Raw genomic sequence first — 17,685 nt, forward strand, 5'->3', positions numbered from 1 at the left:
TGGAACACACAAATTGCGTCGCGATTCAATACATCGTCCTCCAGCCGACTGGTCCCCAAGGGTCTATTGCTGCCTCGGGCACCTTATGGTCGTTCTCCTGTGAGTCTAGTTTTTCGAATCCGACGCAAAACTGACAGTTAATTGTAACGTTCAGAGCCTCTTAATGACGATGGAACACACAAATTGCGTCGCGAATCAATACATCGTCCGACAGCCGACCTGTCTCCAAAGGTCTATTGCTGCCTCGGGCACCTTATGGTCGCTCTGCTGTGAGTCTAGTTTTTCGAATCCGACGCAAAAACTGACAGTTAATTGTAACGTTCAGAGCCTGTTAATGACTATGGAGCACACAAATTGCGTTGCGATTCAATACATCGTCCTCCAGCCGCCTTGTCTCCAAGGGTCTATTGCTGCCTCGGTCACCTTATGGTCGTTCTCCTGTGTCTAGTTTTTCGAATCCGACGCATAACTGACAGTTAATTGTAACGTTCAGAGCCTCTTAATGACGACGGAACACACAAATTGCGTCGCGAATCAATACATCGTCCGACAGCCGACCTGTCTCCAAAGGTCTATTGCTGCCTCGGGCACCTTATGGTCGCTCTGCTGTGAGTCTAGTTTTTCGAATCCGACACAAAACTGACAGTTAATTGTAACGTTCAGAGCCTGTTAATGACGATGGAACACACAAATTGCATCGCGATTCAATACATCGTCCTCCGGCCGACCTGTCTCCAAGGGTCTATTGCTGCCTCGGGCACCTTATGGTCGATCTCCTGTGAGTCTAGACTTTTGAATCCGACGCAAAACTGACAGTTAATTGTAAGGTTCAGAGCATGTTAAAGACGATGGAACACACAAATTGCGTCGCGATTCAATACATCGTCCTTAAGCCGACTTGTCTCCAAGGGTCTAATGCTGCCTCGGGCACCTTATGGTCGTTTTTCTGTGAGTCTAGATTTTCGAATCCGACGCAAAACTTACAGTTAATTGTAAGGTTCAGAGCCTCTTAATGACAATGGAACACACAAATCGCGTCGCGATTCAATACATCGTCCTCCGGCCGACCTGTCTCCAAGGGTCTATTGCTGCCTCGGGCACCTTATGGTCGATCTCCTGTGAGTCTAGATTTTCGAATCCGACGCAAAACTGACAGTTAATTGTAACGTTAAGAGCCTGTTAATGACGGTGGAACACACAAATTGCGTCGCGTTCCAATACATCGTCCTCCAGCCGACTTGTCTCCAAGGGTCTAGTGCTGCCTCGGACACCGTATGGTCGTTCTCCTGTGAGTCTAGATTTTCGAATCCGACTCAAAACTGACAGTTAATTGCAAGGTTCAGAGCCTCTTAATGACAATGGAACAACAAATCGCGTCGCGATTCAATACATCGTCCTCCGGCCGACCTGTCTCCAAGGGTCTATTGCTGCCTCGGGCACCTTATGGTCGATCTCCTGTGAGTCTAGATTTTCGAATCCGACGCAAAACTGACAGTTAATTGTAACGTTCAGAGCCTGTTAATGACGATGGAACACACAAATTGCGTCGCAATTCAATACGTCGTCCTGCAGCCGACTTGTCTCCAAGGGTCTAGTGCTGCCTCGGACACCTTATGGTCGTTCTCCTGTGAGTCTAGATTTTCGAATGCGACGCAAAACTGACAGTTAATTGTAAGGTTCAGAGCCTCTTAATGACAATGGAACACACAAATCGCATCGCGATTCAATACATCGTCCTCCGGACAACCTGTCTCCAAGGGTCTATTGCTGCCTCGGGCACCTTATGGTCGATCTCCTGTGAGTCTAGATTTTCGAATCCGACGCAGTTAATTGTAACGTTCAGAGCCTGTTAATGACGATGGAACACACAAATTGCGTCGCGATTCAATACATCGTCCTCCAGCCGACCTGTCTCCAAGGGTCTATTGCTGCCTCGGGCACCTTAAGGTTGACCTCCTGTGAGTCTAGATTTTCGAATCCGACGCAAAACTGACAGTTAATTGCAAGGTGCAGAGCCTGTTAATGACGATGGAACACACAAATTGCGTCGCGATTCAATACATCGTCCTCCGGCCGACCTGTCTCCAAGGGTCTATTGCTGCGTCGGGCACCTTATGGTCGTTCTCCTGTGAGTCTAGATTTTCGAATCCGACGCAAAACTGACAGTTGATTGTAACGTTCAGAGCCTGTTAATGACGATGGAACACACAAATCGCGTCGCGATTCAATACATCGTCCTCCAGCCGACTTGTCTCCAAGGGTCTATTGCTGCCTCGGTCACCTTATGGTTGTTCTCCTGTGAGTCTAGATTTTCGAATCCGACGCAAAACTGACAGTTAATTGTAACGTTCACAGCCTGTTAATGACGACGGAACACACAAATTGCGTCGCGATTCAATACATCGTCCTTCTGCAGACTTGTCTCCAAGGGTCTATAGCTGCCTCGGGCACCTGATCGTCGTTCTCCTGTGAGTCTAGTTTTTCGAATCCGACGCAAAACTGACAATTAATTGTAACGTTCAGAGCCTCTCAATGACGATGGAACACACAAATTGCGTCGAGATTCAATACATCGTCCGACAGCCGACCTGTCTCCAAAGGTCTATTGCTGCCTCGGGCACCTTATGGTCGTTCTGCTGTGAGTCTAGTTTTCCGAATACGACGCATAACTGACAGTTAATTGTAACGTTCAGAGCCTGTTAATGACGATGGAACACACAAATTGCGTCGCGATTCAATACATCGTCCTCCAGCCGACTGGTCCCCAAGGGTCTATTGCTGCCTCGGGCACCTTATGGTCGTTCTCCTGTGAGTCTAGTTTTTCGAATCCGACGCAAAACTGACAGTTAATTGTAACGTTCAGAGCCTCTTAATGACGATGGAACACACAAATTGCGTCGCGAATCAATACATCGTCCGACAGCCGACCTGTCTCCAAAGGTCTATTGCTGCCTCGGGCACCTTATGGTCGCTCTGCTGTGAGTCTAGTTTTTCGAATCCGACGCAAAACTGACAGTTAATTGTAACGTTCAGAGCCTGTTAATGACTATGGAGCACACAAATTGCGTTGCGATTCAATACATCGTCCTCCAGCCGCCTTGTCTCCAAGGGTCTATTGCTGCCTCGGTCACCTTATGGTCGTTCTCCTGTGTCTAGTTTTTCGAATCCGACGCATAACTGACAGTTAATTGTAACGTTCAGAGCCTCTTAATGACGACGGAACACACAAATTGCGTCGCGAATCAATACATCGTCCGACAGCCGACCTGTCTCCAAAGGTCTATTGCTGCCTCGGGCACCTTATGGTCGCTCTGCTGTGAGTCTAGTTTTTCGAATCCGACACAAAACTGACAGTTAATTGTAACGTTCAGAGCCTGTTAATGACGATGGAACACACAAATTGCATAGCGATTCAATACATCGTCCTCCGGCCGACCTGTCTCCAAGGGTCTATTGCTGCCTCGGGCACCTTATGGTCGATCTCCTGTGAGTCTAGACTTTTGAATCCGACGCAAAACTGACAGTTAATTGTAAGGTTCAGAGCATGTTAAAGACGATGGAACACACAAATTGCGTCGCGATTCAATACATCGTCCTTAAGCCGACTTGTCTCCAAGGGTCTAATGCTGCCTCGGGCACCTTATGGTCGTTTTTCTGTGAGTCTAGATTTTCGAATCCGACGCAAAACTTACAGTTAATTGTAAGGTTCAGAGCCTCTTAATGACAATGGAACACACAAATCGCGTCGCGATTCAATACATCGTCCTCCGGCCGACCTGTCTCCAAGGGTCTATTGCTGCCTCGGGCACCTTATGGTCGATCTCCTGTGAGTCTAGATTTTCGAATCCGACGCAAAACTGACAGTTAATTGTAACGTTAAGAGCCTGTTAATGACGGTGGAACACACAAATTGCGTCGCGTTCCAATACATCGTCCTCCAGCCGACTTGTCTCCAAGGGTCTAGTGCTGCCTCGGACACCGTATGGTCGTTCTCCTGTGAGTCTAGATTTTCGAATCCGACTCAAAACTGACAGTTAATTGCAAGGTTCAGAGCCTCTTAATGACAATGGAACAACAAATCGCGTCGCGATTCAATACATCGTCCTCCGGCCGACCTGTCTCCAAGGGTCTATTGCTGCCTCGGGCACCTTATGGTCGATCTCCTGTGAGTCTAGATTTTCGAATCCGACGCAAAACTGACAGTTAATTGTAACGTTCAGAGCCTGTTAATGACGATGGAACACACAAATTGCGTCGCAATTCAATACGTCGTCCTGCAGCCGACTTGTCTCCAAGGGTCTAGTGCTGCCTCGGACACCTTATGGTCGTTCTCCTGTGAGTCTAGATTTTCGAATGCGACGCAAAACTGACAGTTAATTGTAAGGTTCAGAGCCTCTTAATGACAATGGAACACACAAATCGCATCGCGATTCAATACATCGTCCTCCGGACAACCTGTCTCCAAGGGTCTATTGCTGCCTCGGGCACCTTATGGTCGATCTCCTGTGAGTCTAGATTTTCGAATCCGACGCAGTTAATTGTAACGTTCAGAGCCTGTTAATGACGATGGAACACACAAATTGTGTCGCGATTCAATACATCGTCCTCCAGCCGACCTGTCTCCAAGGGTCTATTGCTGCCTCGGGCACCTTAAGGTTGACCTCCTGTGAGTCTAGATTTTCGAATCCGACGCAAAACTGACAGTTAATTGCAAGGTTCAGAGCCTGTTAATGACGATGGAACACACAAATTGCGTCGCGATTCAATACATCGTCCTCCGGCCGACCTGTCTCCAAGGGTCTATTGCTGCGTCGGGCACCTTATGGTCGTTCTCCTGTGAGTCTAGATTTTCGAATCCGACGCAAAACTGACAGTTGATTGTAACGTTCAGAGCCTGTTAATGACGATGGAACACACAAATCGCGTCGCGATTCAATACATCGTCCTCCAGCCGACTTGTCTCCAAGGGTCTATTGCTGCCTCGGTCACCTTATGGTTGTTCTCCTGTGAGTCTAGATTTTCGAATCCGACGCAAAACTGACAGTTAATTGTAACGTTCACAGCCTGTTAATGACGACGGAACACACAAATTGCGTCGCGATTCAATACATCGTCCTTCTGCAGACTTGTCTCCAAGGGTCTATAGCTGCCTCGGGCACCTGATCGTCGTTCTCCTGTGAGTCTAGTTTTTCGAATCCGACGCAAAACTGACAATTAATTGTAACGTTCAGAGCCTCTCAATGACGATGGAACACACAAATTGCGTCGAGATTCAATACATCGTCCGACAGCCGACCTGTCTCCAAAGGTCTATTGCTGCCTCGGGCACCTTATGGTCGTTCTGCTGTGAGTCTAGTTTTCCGAATACGACGCATAACTGACAGTTAATTGTAACGTTCAGAGCCTGTTAATGACGATGGAACACACAAATTGCGTCGCGATTCAATACATCGTCCTCCAGCCGACTGGTCCCCAAGGGTCTATTGCTGCCTCGGGCACCTTATGGTCGTTCTCCTGTGAGTCTAGTTTTTCGAATCCGACGCAAAACTGACAGTTAATTGTAACGTTCAGAGCCTCTTAATGACGATGGAACACACAAATTGCGTCGCGAATCAATACATCGTCCGACAGCCGACCTGTCTCCAAAGGTCTATTGCTGCCTCGGGCACCTTATGGTCGCTCTGCTGTGAGTCTAGTTTTTCGAATCCGACGCAAAACTGACAGTTAATTGTAACGTTCAGAGCCTGTTAATGACTATGGAGCACACAAATTGCGTTGCGATTCAATACATCGTCCTCCAGCCGCCTTGTCTCCAAGGGTCTATTGCTGCCTCGGTCACCTTATGGTCGTTCTCCTGTGTCTAGTTTTTCGAATCCGACGCATAACTGACAGTTAATTGTAACGTTCAGAGCCTCTTAATGACGACGGAACACACAAATTGCGTCGAGATTCAATACTTCGTCCGACAGCCGACCTGACACCAAGGGTCTATTGCTGCCTCGGGCACCTAATGGTCGTTCTGCTGTGCGTTTAGTTTTCCGAATACGACGCATAACTGACAGTTAATTGTAACGTTCAGAGCCTCTTAATGACAATGGAACACACAAATCGCGTCGCGATTCAATACATCGTCCTCCGGCCGACCTGTCTCCAAGGATCTATTGCTGCCTCGGGCACCTTATGGTCGATCTCCTGTGAGTCTAGATTTTCGAATCCGACGCAAAACTGACAGTTAATTGTAAGTTTCAGAGCCTGTTAATGACGATGGAACACACAAATTGCGTCGCGATTCAATACGTCGTCCTCCGGCCGACCTGTCTCCAAGGATCTATTGCTGCCTCGGGCACCTTATGGTCGATCTCCTGTGAGTCTAGATTTTCGAATCCGACGCAAAACTGACAGTTAATTGTAAGGTTCAGAGCCTCTTAATGACAATGGAACACACAAGTCGCGTCGCGATTCAATACATCGTCCTCCGGCCGGCCTGTCTCCAAGGGTCTATTGCTGCCTCGGGCACCTTATGGTCGATCTCCTGTGAGTCTAGATTTTCGAATCCAACGCAAAACTGACAGTTAATTGTAACGTTAAGAGCCTGTTAATGACGGTGGAACACACAAATTGCGTCGCGTTCCAATATATCGTCCTCCAGCCGACTTGTCTCCAAGGGTCTAGTGCTGCCTCGGACAACGTATGGTCGTTCTCCTGTGAGTCTAGATTTTATAATCCGACGCAAAACTGACAGTTAATTGCAAGGTTCAGAGCCTCTTAATGACAATTGAACACACAAATCGCGTCGCGATTCAATACATCGTCCTCCGGCCTACCTGTCTCCAAGGGTCTATTGCTGTCTCGGGCACCTTATGGTCGATCTCCTGTGAGTCTAGATTTTCGAATCCGACGCAGTTAATTGTAAGGTTCAGAGCCTCTTAATGACAATGGAACACACAAATCGCGTCGCGATTCAATACATCGTCCTCCGGCAGACCTGTCTCCAAGGGTCTATTGCTGCCTCGGGCACCTTATGGTCGATCTCCTGTGAGTCTAGATTTTCGAATCCGACGCAAAACTGACAGTTAATTGTAACGTTCAGAGCCTGTTAATGACGATGGAACACACAAATCGCGTCGCCATTCAATACATCGTCCTCCGGCCGACCTGTCTCCAAGGGTCTATTGCTGCCTCGGGCACCTTATGGTTGATCTCCTGTGAGTCTAGATTTTCGAATCCGACGCAAAACTGACAGTTAATTGCAAGGTTCAGAGCCTGTTAATGACGATGGAACACACAAATTGCGTCGCGATTCAATGCATCGTCCTCCGGCCGACCTGTCTCCAAGGGTCTATAGCTGCCTCGGGCACCTGATCGTCGTTCTCCTGTGAGTCTAGTTTTTCGAATCCGACGCAAAACTGACAATTAATTGTAACGTTCAGAGCCTCTCAATGACGATGGAACACACAAATTGCGTCGAGATTCAATACATCGTCCGACAGCCGACCTGTCTCCAAAGGTCTATTGCTGCCTCGGGCACCATATGGTCGTTCTGCTGTGAGTCTAGATTTTCGAATCCGACGCAAAACTGACAGTTAATTGTAACGTTCAGAGCCTGTTAATGACTATGGAGCACACAAATTGCGTTGCGATTCAATACATCGTCCTCCAGCCGCCTTGTCTCCAAGGGTCTATTGCTGCCTCGGTCACCTTATGGTCGTTCTCCTGTGTCTAGTTTTTCGAATCCGACGCATAACTGACAGTTAATTGTAACGTTCAGAGCCTCTTAATGACGACGGAACACACAAATTGCGTCGCGAATCAATACATCGTCCGACAGCCGACCTGTCTCCAAAGGTCTATTGCTGCCTCGGGCACCTTATGGTCGCTCTGCTGTGAGTCTAGTTTTTCGAATCCGACACAAAACTGACAGTTAATTGTAACGTTCAGAGCCTGTTAATGACGATGGAACACACAAATTGCATAGCGATTCAATACATCGTCCTCCGGCCGACCTGTCTCCAAGGGTCTATTGCTGCCTCGGGCACCTTATGGTCGATCTCCTGTGAGTCTAGACTTTTGAATCCGACGCAAAACTGACAGTTAATTGTAAGGTTCAGAGCATGTTAAAGACGATGGAACACACAAATTGCGTCGCGATTCAATACATCGTCCTTAAGCCGACTTGTCTCCAAGGGTCTAATGCTGCCTCGGGCACCTTATGGTCGTTTTTCTGTGAGTCTAGATTTTCGAATCCGACGCAAAACTTACAGTTAATTGTAAGGTTCAGAGCCTCTTAATGACAATGGAACACACAAATCGCGTCGCGATTCAATACATCGTCCTCCGGCCGACCTGTCTCCAAGGGTCTATTGCTGCCTCGGGCACCTTATGGTCGATCTCCTGTGAGTCTAGATTTTCGAATCCGACGCAAAACTGACAGTTAATTGTAACGTTAAGAGCCTGTTAATGACGGTGGAACACACAAATTGCGTCGCGTTCCAATACATCGTCCTCCAGCCGACTTGTCTCCAAGGGTCTAGTGCTGCCTCGGACACCGTATGGTCGTTCTCCTGTGAGTCTAGATTTTCGAATCCGACTCAAAACTGACAGTTAATTGCAAGGTTCAGAGCCTCTTAATGACAATGGAACAACAAATCGCGTCGCGATTCAATACATCGTCCTCCGGCCGACCTGTCTCCAAGGGTCTATTGCTGCCTCGGGCACCTTATGGTCGATCTCCTGTGAGTCTAGATTTTCGAATCCGACGCAAAACTGACAGTTAATTGTAACGTTCAGAGCCTGTTAATGACGATGGAACACACAAATTGCGTCGCAATTCAATACGTCGTCCTGCAGCCGACTTGTCTCCAAGGGTCTAGTGCTGCCTCGGACACCTTATGGTCGTTCTCCTGTGAGTCTAGATTTTCGAATGCGACGCAAAACTGATAGTTAATTGTAAGGTTCAGAGCCTCTTAATGACAATGGAACACACAAATCGCATCGCGATTCAATACATCGTCCTCCGGACAACCTGTCTCCAAGGGTCTATTGCTGCCTCGGGCACCTTATGGTCGATCTCCTGTGAGTCTAGATTTTCGAATCCGACGCAGTTAATTGTAACGTTCAGAGCCTGTTAATGACGATGGAACACACAAATTGCGTCGCGATTCAATACATCGTCCTCCAGCCGACCTGTCTCCAAGGGTCTATTGCTGCCTCGGGCACCTTAAGGTTGACCTCCTGTGAGTCTAGATTTTCGAATCCGACGCAAAACTGACAGTTAATTGCAAGGTTCAGAGCCTGTTAATGACGATGGAACACACAAATTGCGTCGCGATTCAATACATCGTCCTCCGGCCGACCTGTCTCCAAGGGTCTATTGCTGCGTCGGGCACCTTATGGTCGTTCTCCTGTGAGTCTAGATTTTCGAATCCGACGCAAAACTGACAGTTGATTGTAACGTTCAGAGCCTGTTAATGACGATGGAACACACAAATCGCGTCGCGATTCAATACATCGTCCTCCAGCCGACTTGTCTCCAAGGGTCTATTGCTGCCTCGGTCACCTTATGGTTGTTCTCCTGTGAGTCTAGATTTTCGAATCCGACGCAAAACTGACAGTTAATTGTAACGTTCACAGCCTGTTAATGACGACGGAACACACAAATTGCGTCGCGATTCAATACATCGTCCTTCTGCAGACTTGTCTCCAAGGGTCTATAGCTGCCTCGGGCACCTGATCGTCGTTCTCCTGTGAGTCTAGTTTTTCGAATCGGACGCAAAACTGACAATTAATTGTAACGTTCAGAGCCTCTCAATGACGATGGAACACACAAATTGCGTCGAGATTCAATACATCGTCCGACAGCCGACCTGTCTCCAAAGGTCTATTGCTGCCTCGGGCACCTTATGGTCGTTCTGCTGTGAGTCTAGTTTTCCGAATACGACGCATAACTGACAGTTAATTGTAACGTTCAGAGCCTGTTAATGACGATGGAACACACAAATTGCGTCGCGATTCAATACATCGTCCTCCAGCCGACTGGTCCCCAAGGGTCTATTGCTGCCTCGGGCACCTTATGGTCGTTCTCCTGTGAGTCTAGTTTTTCGAATCCGACGCAAAACTGACAGTTAATTGTAACGTTCAGAGCCTCTTAATGACGATGGAACACACAAATTGCGTCGCGAATCAATACATCGTCCGACAGCCGACCTGTCTCCAAAGGTCTATTGCTGCCTCGGGCACCTTATGGTCGCTCTGCTGTGAGTCTAGTTTTTCGAATCCGACGCAAAACTGACAGTTAATTGTAACGTTCAGAGCCTGTTAATGACTATGGAGCACACAAATTGCGTTGCGATTCAATACATCGTCCTCCAGCCGCCTTGTCTCCAAGGGTCTATTGCTGCCTCGGTCACCTTATGGTCGTTCTCCTGTGTCTAGTTTTTCGAATCCGACGCATAACTGACAGTTAATTGTAACGTTCAGAGCCTCTTAATGACGACGGAACACACAAATTGCGTCGAGATTCAATACTTCGTCCGACAGCCGACCTGACACCAAGGGTCTATTGCTGCCTCGGGCACCTAATGGTCGTTCTGCTGTGCGTTTAGTTTTCCGAATACGACGCATAACTGACAGTTAATTGTAACGTTCAGAGCCTCTTAATGACAATGGAACACACAAATCGCGTCGCGATTCAATACATCGTCCTCCGGCCGACCTGTCTCCAAGGATCTATTGCTGCCTCGGGCACCTTATGGTCGATCTCCTGTGAGTCTAGATTTTCGAATCCGACGCAAAACTGACAGTTAATTGTAAGTTTCAGAGCCTGTTAATGACGATGGAACACACAAATTGCGTCGCGATTCAATACGTCGTCCTCCGGCCGACCTGTCTCCAAGGATCTATTGCTGCCTCGGGCACCTTATGGTCGATCTCCTGTGAGTCTAGATTTTCGAATCCGACGCAAAACTGACAGTTAATTGTAAGGTTCAGAGCCTCTTAATGACAATGGAACACACAAGTCGCGTCGCGATTCAATACATCGTCCTCCGGCCGGCCTGTCTCCAAGGGTCTATTGCTGCCTCGGGCACCTTATGGTCGATCTCCTGTGAGTCTAGATTTTCGAATCCAACGCAAAACTGACAGTTAATTGTAACGTTAAGAGCCTGTTAATGACGGTGGAACACACAAATTGCGTCGCGTTCCAATATATCGTCCTCCAGCCGACTTGTCTCCAAGGGTCTAGTGCTGCCTCGGACAACGTATGGTCGTTCTCCTGTGAGTCTAGATTTTATAATCCGACGCAAAACTGACAGTTAATTGCAAGGTTCAGAGCCTCTTAATGACAATTGAACACACAAATCGCGTCGCGATTCAATACATCGTCCTCCGGCCTACCTGTCTCCAAGGGTCTATTGCTGTCTCGGGCACCTTATGGTCGATCTCCTGTGAGTCTAGATTTTCGAATCCGACGCAGTTAATTGTAAGGTTCAGAGCCTCTTAATGACAATGGAACACACAAATCGCGTCGCGATTCAATACATCGTCCTCCGGCAGACCTGTCTCCAAGGGTCTATTGCTGCCTCGGGCACCTTATGGTCGATCTCCTGTGAGTCTAGATTTTCGAATCCGACGCAAAACTGACAGTTAATTGTAACGTTCAGAGCCTGTTAATGACGATGGAACACACAAATCGCGTCGCCATTCAATACATCGTCCTCCGGCCGACCTGTCTCCAAGGGTCTATTGCTGCCTCGGGCACCTTATGGTTGATCTCCTGTGAGTCTAGATTTTCGAATCCGACGCAAAACTGACAGTTAATTGCAAGGTTCAGAGCCTGTTAATGACGATGGAACACACAAATTGCGTCGCGATTCAATGCATCGTCCTCCGGCCGACCTGTCTCCAAGGGTCTATTGCTGCCTCGGGCACCTTATGGTCGTTCTCCTGTGAGTCTAGATTTTCGAATCCGACGCAAAACTGACAGTTGATTGTAACGTTCAGAGCCTGTTAATGACGATGGAACACACAAATCGCGTCGCGATTCAATACATCGTCCTCCAGGCGACTTGTCTCCAAGGGTCTAGTTTTTCCTCGGGCACCTTATGGTTGTTCCTCTGTGAGTCTAGATTTTCGAATCCGACGCAAAACTGACAGTTAATTGTAAGGTTCAGAGCCTCTTAATGACAATGGAACACACAAATTGCGTCGCGATTCAATACATCGTCCTCCGGCCGACCTGTCTCCAAGGGTCTATTGCTGCCTCGGGCACCTTATGGTCGATCTCCTGTGAGTCTAGATTTTCGAATCCGACGCAAAACTGACAGTTAATTGTAACGTTCAGAGCCTGTTAATGACGATGGAACACAAATCGCGTCGCGATTCAATACATCGTCCTTCAGCCGACTTGTCTCCAAGGGTCTAGTGCTGCCTCGGGCACCTTATGTTCGTTCTCCTGTGAGTCTAGATTTTCGAATCCGACGCAAAACTGACAGTTAATCGTAAGGTTCAGAGCCCCTTATTGACAATGGAACACACAAATTGCGTCGCGATTCAATACATCGTACTCCGGCCAACCTGTCTCCAAGGGTTTATTGCTGCCTCGGCCACCTTATGGTCGATCTCCTGTGAGTCTAGATTTTCGAATCCGACGCAAAACTGACAGTTAATTGTAACGTTCAGAGCCTGTTAATGACGATGGAACACACAAATTGCGTCGCGATTCAATACATCGTCCTCCGGCCGACCTGTCTCCAAGGGTCTATTGCTGCCTCGGGCACCTTATGGTCGATCTCCTGTGAGTCTAGACTTTTGAATCCGACGCAAAACTGACAGTTAATTGTAAGGTTCAGAGCCTGTTAATGACGATGGAACACACAAATTGCGTCGCGATTCATTACATCGTCCTCCAGCCGACTTGTCTCCAAGGGTCTAATGCTGCCTCGGGCACCTTATGGTCGTTCTTCTGTGAGTCTAGAGTTTCGAATCCGACGCAATACTAACAGTTAATTGTAAGGATCAGAGCCTCTTAATGACAATGGAACACACAAATCGCGTCGCGATTCAATACATCGTCCTCCGGCCGGCCTGTCTCCAAGGGTCTATTGCTGCCTCGGGCACCTTATGGTCGATCTCCTGTGAGTCTAGATTTTCGAATCCAACGCAAAACTGACAGTTAATTGTAACGTTAAGAGCCTGTTAATGACGGTGGAACACACAAATTGCGTCGCGTTCCAATATATCGTCCTCCAGCCGACTTGTCTCCAAGGGTCTAGTGCTGCCTCGGACAACGTATGGTCGTTCTCCTGTGAGTCTAGATTTTCGAATCCGACGCAAAACTGACAGTTAATTGCAAGGTTCAGAGCCTCTTAATGACAATTGAACACACAAATCGCGTCGCGATTCAATACATCGTCCTCCGGCCGACCTGTCTCCAAGGGTCTATTGCTGTCTCGGGCACCTTATGGTCGATCTCCTGTGAGTCTAGATTTTCGAATCCGACGCAAAACTGACAGTTAATTGTAACGTTCAGAGCCTGTTAACGACGATAGAACACACAAATTGCGTCGCGATTCAATACATCGTCCTTCTGCCGACTTGTCTCCACGCGTCTATAGCTGCCTCGGGCACCTGATCGTCGTCCTCCTGTGAGTCTAGTTTTTCGAATCCGACGCAAAACTGACAATTAATTGTAACGTTCAGAGCCTCTTAATGACGATGGAACACTCAAATTGCGTCGAGATTCAATACATCGTCCGACAGCCGACCTGTTTCCAAAGGTCCATTGCTGCCTCGGGCACCTAATGGTCGTTCTGCTGTGAGTCTAGTTTTCCGAATACGACGCATAACTGACAGTTAATTGTAACGTTCAGAGCCTGTTAATGACGATGGAACACACAAATTGCGTCGCGATTCAATTCATCGTCCTCCAGCCGACTTGTCCCCAAGGGTCTATTGCTGCCTCGGGCACCTTATGGTCGTTCTCCTGTGAGTCTAGTTTTTCGAATCCGACGCAAAACTGACAGTTTATTGTAACGTTCAGAGCCTGTTAATGACTATGGAACACACAAATTGCGTCGCGATTCAATACATCGTCCTCCAGCCGCCTTGTCTCCAAGGGTCTATTGCTGCCTCGGTCACCTTATGGTCGTTCTCCTGTGTCTAGTTTTTCGAATCCGACGCATAACTGACAGTTAACTGTAACGTTCAGAGCCTCTTAATGACGATGGAACACACAAATTGCGGCGAGATTCAATACTTCATCCGACAGCCGACCTGACCCCAAGGGTCTATTGCTGCCTCGGGCACCTAATGGTCGTTCTGCTGTGCGTTTAGTTTTCCGAATACGACGCATTACTGACAGTTAATTGTAACGTTCAGAGCCTGTTAATGGCGACGGAACATACAAATTGCGTCGCGATTCAATACATCGTCCTCCAGCCGACTTGTCTCCAAGGGTCTAGTGTTGCCTCGGGCACCTTATGGTCGTTCTTCTGTGAGTCTAGGTTTTTGAATCCGACGCAAAACTGACAGTTAATTGTAAGGTTCAGAGCATCTTAATGACGATGGAACACACAAATTGCGTCGCGATTCAATACATCGTCCTCCAGCCGACCTGTCTCCAAGGGTCTATTGCTGCCTCGGGCACCTTATGGTCGTTCTCCTGTGAGTCTAGTTTTTCGAATCCGACGCAAAACTGACAGTTAATTGTAACGTTCAGAGCCTCTTAATGACGATGGAACACACAAATTGCGTCGCGAATCAATACATCGTCCGACAGCCGACTTGTCTCCAAGGGTCTAGTGCTGCCTCGGGCACCTTATGGTCGTTCCTCTGTGAGTCTAGATTTTCGAATCCGACGCAAAACTGTAAGGTTCAGAGCCTGTTAATGACGATGGAACACACAAATTGCGTCGCGATTCAATACATCGTCCTCCAGCCGACTTGTCTCCAAGGGTCTAATGCTACCTCGGGCACCTTATGGTCGATGTCCTGTGAGTCTAGACTTTTGAATCCGACGCAAAACTGACAGTTAATTGTAAGGTTCAGAGCCTGTTAATGACGATGGAACACACAAATTGCGTCGCGATTCAATACATCGTCCTCCAGCCGACTTGTCTCCAAGGGTCTAATGCTGCCTCGGGCACCTTATGGTCGTTCTTCTGTGAGTCTAGAGTTTCGAATCCGACGCAAAACTAACAGTTAATTGTAAGGTTCAGAGCCTCTTCATGACAATGGAACACACAAATCGCGTCGCGATTCAATACATCGTCCTCCGGCCGGCCTGTCTCCAAGGGTCTATTGCTGCCTCGGGCACCTGATGGTCGATCTCCTGTGAGTCTAGATTTTCGAATCCAACGCAAAACTGACAGTTAATTGTAACGTTAAGAGCCTGTTAATGACGGTGGAACGCACAAATTGCGTCGCGTTCCAATATATCGTCCTCCAGCCGACTTGTCTCCAAGGGTCTAGTGCTGCCTCGGACAACGTATGGTCGTTCTCCTGTGAGTCTAGATTTTCGAATCCGACACAAAACTGACAGTTAATTGCAAGGTTCAGAGCCTCTTAATGACAATTGAACACACAAATCGCGTCGCGATTCAATACATCGTCCTCCGGCCGACCTGTCTCCAAGGGTCTATTGCTGTCTCGGGCACCTTATGGTCGATCTCCTGTGAGTCTAGATTTTCGAATCCGACGCAGTTAATTGTAACGTTCAGAGCCTCTTAATGACGATGGAACACACAAATTGCGTCGCGATTCAATACATCGTCCTCCAGCCGACTTGTCCCCAAGGGTCTAGTGCTGCCTCGGACACCTTATGGTCGTTCACCTGTGAGTCTAGATTTTCGAACCCGACGCAAAACTGACAGTTAATTGTAAGCTTCAGAGCCTCTTAATGACAATGGAACACACAAATCGCGTCGCGATTCAATACATCGTCCTCCGGCAGACCTGTCTCCAAGGGTCTATTGCTGCCTCGGGCACCTTATGGTCGATCTCCTGTGAGTCTAGATTTTCGAATCCGACGCAAAACTGACAGTTAATTGTAACGTTCAGAGCCTGTTAATGACGATGGAACACACAAATCGCGTCGCCATTCAATACATCGTCCTCCGGCCGACCTGTCTCCAAGGGTCTATTGCTGCCTCGGGCACCTTATGGTTGATCTCCTGTGAGTCTAGATTTTCGAATCCGACGCAAAACTGACAGTTAATTGCAATGTTCAGAGCCTGTTAATGACGATGGAACACACAAATTGCGTCGCGATTCAATGCATCGTCCTCCGGCCGACCTGTCTCCAAGGGTCTATTGCTGCCTCGGGCACCTTATTGTCGTTCTCCTGTGAGTCTAGATTTTCGAATCCGACGCAAAACTGACAGTTAATTGTAACGTTCAGAGCCTGTTAATGACGATGGAACACAAATCGCGTCGCGATTCAATACATCGTCCTTCAGCCGACTTGTCTCCAAGGGTCTAGTGCTGCCTCGGGCACCTTATGTTCGTTCTCCTGTGAGTCCAGATTTTCGAATCCGACGCAAAACTGACAGTTAATCGTAAGGTTCAGAGCCCCTTAATGACAATGGAACACACAAATTGCGTCGCGATTCAATACATCGTCCTCCGGCCAACCTGTCTCCAAGGGTTTATTGCTGCCTCGGGCACCTTATGGTCGATCTCCTGTGAGTCTAGATTTTCGAATCCGACGCAAAACAGACAGTTAATTGTACCGTTCAGAGCCTGTTAACGACGATGGAACACACAAATTGCGTCGCGATTCAATACATCGTCCTTCTGCCGACTTGTCTCCAAGCGTCTATAGCTGCCTCGGGCACCTGATCGTCGTCCTCCTGTGAGTCTAGTTTTTCGAATCCGACGCAAAACTGACAATTAATTGTAACGTTCAGAGCCTCTTAATGACGATGGAACACACAAATTGCGTCGAGATTCAATACATCGTCCGACAGCCGACCTGTTTCCAAAGGTCCATTGCTGCCTCGGGCACCTAATGGTCGTTCTGCTGTGAGTGTAGTTTTCCGAATACGACGCATAACTGACAGTTAATTGTAACGTTCAGAGCCTGTTAATGACGATGGAACACACAAATTGCGTCGCGATTCAATTCATCGTCCTCCAGCCGACTTGTCCCCAAGGGTCTATTGCTGCCTCGGGCACCTTATGGTCGTTCTCCTGTGAGTCTAGTTTTTCGAATCCGACGCAAAACTGACAGTTTATTGTAACGTTCAGAGCCTGTTAATGACTATGGAACACACAAATTGCGTCGCGATTCAATACATCGTCCTCCAGCCGCCTTGTCTCCAAGGGTCTATTGCTGCCTCGGTCACCTTATGGTCGTTCTCCTGTGTCTAGTTTTTCGAATCCGACGCATAACTGACAGTTAATTGTAACGATCAGAGCCTCTTAATGACGATGGAACACACAAATTGCGGCGAGATTCAATACTTCATCCGACAGTCGACCTGACCCCAAGGGTCTATTGCTGCCTCGGGCACCTAATGGTCGTTCTGCTGTGCGTTTAGTTTTCCGAATACGACGCATTACTGACAGTTAATTGTAACGTTCAGAGCCTGTTAATGGCGACGGAACATACAAATTGCGTCGCGATTCAATACATCGTCCTCCAGCCGACTTGTCTCCAAGGGTCTAGTGTTGCCTCGGGCACCTTATGGT

Source organism: Schistocerca nitens, chromosome 6 (genome assembly GCF_023898315.1).
Source record: "Schistocerca nitens isolate TAMUIC-IGC-003100 chromosome 6, iqSchNite1.1, whole genome shotgun sequence".
Lineage (NCBI taxonomy): Eukaryota > Metazoa > Arthropoda > Insecta > Orthoptera > Acrididae > Schistocerca > Schistocerca nitens.